This window comes from Scyliorhinus torazame, chromosome 25 (assembly GCF_047496885.1).
Source record: "Scyliorhinus torazame isolate Kashiwa2021f chromosome 25, sScyTor2.1, whole genome shotgun sequence".
Lineage (NCBI taxonomy): Eukaryota > Metazoa > Chordata > Chondrichthyes > Carcharhiniformes > Scyliorhinidae > Scyliorhinus > Scyliorhinus torazame.
Window position 1 is genome coordinate 45,550,046 of NC_092731.1, and position 7,336 is coordinate 45,557,381.

At 47.5% G+C, this 7,336-nt stretch overlaps 1 long non-coding RNA gene across 1 annotated transcript; it reads left to right on the top strand.

Moving 5' to 3' along the window:
• Nucleotides 1-2,738: 2,738 nt before the first annotated feature.
• On the top strand, nt 2,739-6,708 carry LOC140402564 (uncharacterized). Its single transcript, XR_011938170.1, has 2 exons — nt 2,739-2,977; nt 5,445-6,708. It is a non-coding gene; the product is annotated as an uncharacterized lncRNA (long non-coding RNA).
• The last annotated feature ends 628 nt before the right edge of the window (nt 6,709-7,336 follow it).

Here is a 7,336-nt window from a genome sequence, read left to right on the forward strand (position 1 = left end):
GGACTCACTTTTGCAGTTTTGGACTGGCTGGTGTCCGGAGACCGGATGCTGGAACTGTGAGAGCAGGGGCTTTGAGAAAGGGTCATCTGGACTCGAAACGTTGGCTCTTTTTCTCCCTACAGATGCTGCCAGACATGCTGAGTTTTTCCACCATTTTCTTTTTGGGTCCAATAGACTATGTGCACTGCTTGTCCATAGCATGTTTTGGTTTTAATTTATTGTTGTGGGATTACATGGTTATTATATTTTTATTCTGTTTTTTACTTTGGGCTTAGCGCCTGGGTGCTCGCCAGTTGCGGCCCTCCTGCTTCTGTGCACTGGGGTTGAGGTGTCCTTCCCGGGGCGAGTGAGGGGGAGGGGTGTTCTCTCGCTCTGTCTCTCTCCTCACTGTGAGCTGCCTGTCCTTTCCTGGTGGACTGTGCTGCGTGCGGGCGCCTCTCCACCAATGTGGGGCTGTTGCTGGAGTCGGGGGGGGGGGGGGTAGAGTTGGGGGCTGGGGGTGGGGTGCGTGCACTGACCCGAGTGCTGGCGGCTTCGCCTTGCACCGAATTGTTTGTTGGCTTCCTTGGGGTATTTTGGTGTTATTTGCACAGGACGTTCTCTCTCTCCCCTTCTGTCCCTCTCTCTCACACAATCACACTCTCTCTATCTTGCTGTGTCTTTCTCTCAACACACATTCTCTCTATCTCACTCTCTCAATCACACACACATTCTCTCTATCTTGCTGCCTCTCTCTCACACACATTCTCTCTATCTTGCTGTCTCTCTCACACACACATTCTCTCTATCTTGCTGTCCCTCTCTCTCACACACACATTCTCTCTATCTGGCTGTCTCTCTCTCTCACATTCTCTCTATCTTGCTGTCTCTCTCTCTCACACACATTATCTCTATCTTGCTGTCTCTCTCTCACACACACATTCTCTCTATCTTGCTGTCTCTCTCTCTCTCACACACACATTCTCTCTATCTTGCTGTCTCTCTCTCTCACACACATTCTCTCTATCTTGCTGTCTCTCTCTCACACACACATTATCTCTATCTTGCTGTCTCTCTCTCATACACACATTCTCTCTATCTTGCTGTCTCTCTCTCACACACATTGTCTCTACCTTGCTGTCTCTCTCGCTCACACATTCTCTCTATCTTGCTGTCTCTCTCTCTCACACACATTCTCTCTATCTTGCTGTCTCTCTCTCACACACATTCTCTCTATCTTGCTGTCTCTCTCTCATACACACATTCTCTCTATCTTGCTGTCTCTCTCTCACACACATTCTCTCTACCTTGCTGTCTCTCTCTCTCACACATTCTCTCTATCTTGCTGTCTCTCTCTCTCACACACATTCTCTCTATCTTGCTGTCTCTCTCTCACACACATTCTCTCTATCTTGCTGTCTCTCTCTCATACACACATTCTCTCTATCTTGCTGTCTCTCTCTCTCTCACACACATTCTCTCTATCTCGCTATCTCTCTCACACACACATTCTCTCTATCTTGCTGTCTCTCTCACACACACATTCTCTCTATCTTGCTGTCTCTCTCACACACACATTCTCTCTATCTTGCTGTCTCTCTCACACACACATTCTCTCTATCTTGCTGTCTCTCTCACACACACATTCTCTCTATCTTGCTGTCTCTCTCTCTCACACACATTCTCTCTATCTCGCTGTCTCTCTCTCACACACATTCTCTCTATCTTGCTGTCTCTCTCTCTCACACACATTCTCTCTATCTCGCTGTCTCTCTCTCTCACACACATTCTCTCTATCTCGCTGTCTCTCTCTCTCTCACACATTCTCTCTATCTCGCTGTCTCTCTCTCACACACATTCTCTCTATCTTGTTGTCTCTCTCTCTCTCACACACATTCTCTCTATCTCGCTGTCTCTCTCTCACACACACATTCTCTCTATCTGCTGTCTCTCTCACACATTCTCTCTATCTTGCTGTCTCTCTCTCACACACATTCTCTCTATCTTGTTGTCTCTCTCTCTCTCACATACATTCTCTCTATCTCGCTGTCTCTCTCTCACACACACATTCTCTCTATCTGCTGTCTCTCTCACACATTCTCTCTATCTCGCTGTCTCTCTCTCTCTCACACACATTCTCTCTATCTCGCTGTCTCTCTCACACACACATTCTCTCTATCTGCTGTCTCTCTCACACATTCTCTCTATCTTGCTGTCTCTCACACACACATTCTCTCTATCTTGCTGTCTCTCTCTCACACATTCTCTCTATCTCGCTGTCTCTCTCTCACACACACATTCTCTCTATCTGCTGTCTCTCTCACACATTCTCTCTATCTTGCTGTCTCTCACACACATTCTCTCTATCTTGCTGTCTCTCTCTCACACATTCTCTCTATCTCGCTGTCTCTCTCTCACACACACATTCTCTCTATCTGCTGTCTCTCTCACACATTCTCTCTATCTTGCTGTCTCTCACACACACATTCTCTCTAGCTTGCTGTCTCTCTCTCACACATTCTCTCTATCTTGCTGTCTCTCTCTCACACATTCTCTCTATCTGCTGTCTCTCTCACACATTCTCTCTATCTTGCTCTCTCTCACACACACACACATTCTCTCTATCTTGCTGTCTCTCTCTCTCTCTCACACACATTCTCTCTATCTTGCTGTCTCTCTCTCACACACATTCTCTCTATCTTGCTGTCTCTCTCTCTCACACACATTCTCTCTATCTCGCTGTCTCTCTCTCACACACACATTCTCTCTATCTTGCTGTCTCTCTCTCACACACACATTCTCCAAACAGACCTGTTGGACTTTAACCTGATGATGTCAGACTTCTTGCTGTGCACACACATTCTGAGCTGTGATTAGTGTGTTTAACATTCTCATGCTGTGATTGTTGTCTTTAGGAGTTAACGGCAAAGAGTTTAAACTGGTGATCAAATTAATGGGAGACTTTGATCTTGCATCGATTCAGAAAATCATTCTGGAGGTGAGAAACTGTTTTGCGATTAAATATTGACACCAACACCTGCCTCTCACTGTCTGAATTCAGAGATCAGGAGTCTCCACGTCACATACAGCAGCTCCACTCCCCCTCTGCTCACCCTCATATTACCCAGGCAGCCCTCCTATCCCCTGGAACAGGTTTGATGGGCTGAGTGGTCTCCTCCTGTTGTTGTGTTGGTGTCAGAGCCTCGACAGTGTAACTAAAGCAGGGGCTTTGTCACAGTCAGTCCCATTGGGCTGATCTCATCACACAACAAGGGGCAGAATGAGATGTGAAGCAGTCCCACATTGCACTGCTGACCCCGGGGTCACCCCCTCTCCCTCTGTCATTCTCTGTCTCTGCATCTTTCCCTCACTCTCTCTCTCCTCTCTGTCTATCTCTGCTGCTGCATCACTCTCTGTCTGTCCTCTGTCTCTCTCTCTCTCTCTCACTCTCCCTCTCTCACCTTCTCTCTCTCTCTCTCTCAATCTCTTGCTTTGTCTCCATCTGCCCATCTTTTACTTTCTGTTATGTATCAGAGTAACAGCATTGGCTGGTGTAATATAACAACCAAATCCCTCGAATCGCGACAGTGCCGAGGGAGGCCATTCAGCCCATCATGTCTGCACCGAGCCTCGGGATGAGCTCCCTATCTCGGCCCACTCCCCTGCCCTCTCCCCGTAGCCCCATAACCCCATCTAACATGCACATCTTTGGACTGTGGGAGGACACCGCAGTACCCGGAGGAATCCCAAGCAGACACGGGGAGAACGTGCAAACTCCACACAGTCACCCGAGGCTGGAATTGAACCCGGGTCCCTGGTGCTGTGAGGCGGCAGTGCTAACCACTGTGCCGCCGTGCCACCCACGTGTTAATGTCACGTGTTACGCAATGACATAATCGGAGCGCTCTGTGGTCTTTTGTGAAGTTCACCAGTGTGCCCTGTCTGAGCAGCATTTTGTAAATAAACCCCTTGCACCGTGTGTCACCTCTGATTCTCTCGCTTTGGGGCTACAACAAAGAATATAACACCTTCTCTCTCCCTCTCGCTCTCTGTTCCTGTCTTCCCCGCTCTCTCTCTCAAAGAACAAAGAAATGTACAGCACAGGAACAGGCCCTTCGGCCCTCCAAGCCCGTGCCGACCATGCTGCCCGACTAAACTACAATCTTCTACACTTCCTGGATCCGTATCCTTCTATTCCCTTCCTATTCATATATTTGTCAAGATGCCCCTTAAATGTCGCTATCGTCCCTGCTTCCACTACCTCCTCCGGTAGCGAGTTCCAGGCACCCACTACCCTCTGTGTAAAAAACTTGCCTCGTACATCTACTCTAAACCTTGCCCCTCTCACCTTAAACCTATGCCCCCGAGTAATTGACCCCGCTACCCTGGGGAAAAGCCTCTGACTATCCACTCTGTCTATGCCCCTCATAATTTTGTATACCTCTATCAGGTCTCCCCTCAACCTCCTTCGTTCCAGTGAGAACAAACCGAGTTTATTCAACCGCTCCTCACAGCTAATGCCCTCCATACCAGGCAACATTCTGGTAAATCTCTTCTGCACCCTCTCTAAAGCCTCCACATCCTTCTGGTAGTGTGGCGACCAGAATTGAACACTATACTCCAAGTGTGGCCGAACTAAGGTTCTATACAGCTGCAACATGACTTGCCAATTCTTATACTCAATGCCCCGGCCAATGAAGGCAAGCATGCCGTATGCCTTCTTGACTACCTTCTCCATCTGTGTAGCCCCTTTCAATGACCTGTGGACCTGTACTCCTAGATCTCTTTGACTTTCAATACTCTTGAGGGTTCTACCATTCACTGTATATTCCCTACCTGCATTAGACCTTCCAAAATGCATTACCTCACATTTGTCCGGATTAAACTCCATCTGCCATCTCTCCGCCCAAGTCTCCAGACAATCTAAATCCTGCTGTATCCTCCGACAGCCCTCATCGCTATCCGCAATTCCACCAACCTTTGTGTCGTCTGCAAACTTACTAATCAGACCAGTTACATTTTCCTCCAAATCATTTGTATATACTACAAAGAGCAAAGGTCCCAGCACTGATCCCTGTGGAACACCACTGGTCACAGCCCTCCAATTAGAAAAGCATCCCTCCATTACTACTCTCTGCCTTCTATGGCCTAGCCAGTTCTGTATCCACCTTGCCAGCTCACCCCTGATCCCTTCCTTCTTTCCACTCCAGTCTATCTCTCTGCCTCATCCTGTCTCCCACTTTCTCTGTTACTCTCACAGCCTCTCCCACACTGTCTGTCCCTGAATCCATTTCTCCCTCGGATCTTTCCATTTCAAATATTGGCAGCAATTTGCCCCGTTCCTTACAGCCTGTGCCGTTCCAGCCAGTGATTGGCAGTGAAGGTGGCTTTTTGTCCCCAAACACTACCCCACAATCCCCCCACCCTCACTGCAATATTAACCATTTCTCCTGTCTGTGATGTAGCTGAAGCTGTCGCTCAGGAATCGATTCCCGGATCTGGACCTTCATTTGAGTGTCGGAGACGATTAGCTCTGGGCTGTGGCTGCTCCAGAAGATTGAGGGTGATGAATTGTACCAGTGAGCACCGAGTGACCTGTGTGTTCACAGCTTCGCTCAGTAATAGCTTTCCAATGTTCAGCAGCGAGCAAAGGGTTAATCGCTCGCTGTGTTAATGTTACATCGTGATTGATTCTTCTTCATATTGGGGAATGTGGGAGCTTTTAGTTTTTGCTTTGTGGAATAGGGAAGTATAACCTCCATTCGGAACTCCTGACCACTGGGCTGTGGGACAGAGACTGACCCCAAATGACCCTTTTTAACCGTCTGCTGAATGAGAGGATTTTATAAAGATCTGTGTCCAGTTGCTGAATTCAGAGATTTGTCAGCAGCGAGAATGGGTGTCCAGACAACAGTGAATCCCAGCACAATCTCTGGGTAGAGATCATCCTTTCCCTCAGGGTTCCTCGACAATGGTGTTGTTGGGACAGAATTAAATCCAGGATTCTTGTTTCCTTCACAGAAACACATTCTGTTGATCAAAGTGAAATATTTGATAACTGATCCCAGGAGCTCAATGAAACAAGGGAGGGGATCAGCTTTTCCGATATGTGGTGGGTCCAATCAGATCCTCCTTATCTGGAGGAGCGATATTCCTGATGGAGCAGAGAGCAATGTGTTCCCACCTTCACTCATGTCAACCAATAGACCCGGTGAAAATGTCCTGTTGGTCACAACTGTGCAGCGTGAAGCTGGGAACCTGCTCGTGTGAGGGAGCCATGATCAGGACTAATATCCGGGAAAACTCCTGCAGACACTGAACTCTCAGCCAGTCAGGCAGCGGCTGTGGAGAAAACCCCAGATTCCTGTTTGAGCGCAATGCTTTGGCTCCTGACCCTGAAACAGTAACTGGGATTCTCTCCACAGTTACTGCCTGACCGCCTCAGCATTTACAGCTCACTGGTTTGTCTCTTGTTTCTATTACACAATCAGGTCTGTGAGCTTCCCATTAATGGACTTTCACAGCCACAAACCTGTGGTCAGAAAGGTCTCGAATGAAGCAGTCGACTGTCCCGAGGATTGGGATTGTGGGGAGTTTGTTTCACTGAATATTAAGCTGAGAAATGTAAGATGTTCGAATCCCTCACCATCACATGTGGGCTGATCGGTTAAGCGGGTGTTTCAATGTTATTGCATGAAGTGTGTGCTCAATAAATCTATAAATTCTTGACCACAAGGTGTGAAAGGTGTTTCTGATGGAGAAATGTACAGATGGTGCCACACAAAAGGTTGCTGCACAAGATAAAGATGCATGGCATTAAGGGGAAAGTAGTAGCATGGATAGAGGATTGGTTAATTAATAGAAAGCAAAGAGTGGGGATTAATGGGTGTTTCTCTGGTTGGCAATCAGTAGCTAGTGGTGTCCCTCAGGGATTAGTGTTAGGCCCACAACTGTTCACAATTTACATCGATGATTTGGAGTTGGGGACCAAGGGCAATGTGTCCAAGTTTGCAGACGACACTAAGATAAGTGGTAAAGCAAAACATGCAGAGGATACTGGAAGTCTGCAGAGGGATTTCGATAGGTTAAGTGAATGGGCTAGGGTCTGGCAGATGGAATACAATGTTAACAAATGTGAGGTTATCCATTTTGGTAGGAATAACAGCAAAAGGGATTATTATTTAAATGACAAAATATTAAAACATGCTGCTGTGCAGAGAGACCTGGGTGTGCTAGTGCATGAGTCGCAAAAAGTTGGTTTACAGGTGCAACAGGTGATTAAGAAGGCAAATGGAATTTTGTCCTTCATTGCTAGAGGGACGGAGTTTAAGACTAGGGAGGTTATGCTGCAATTGTA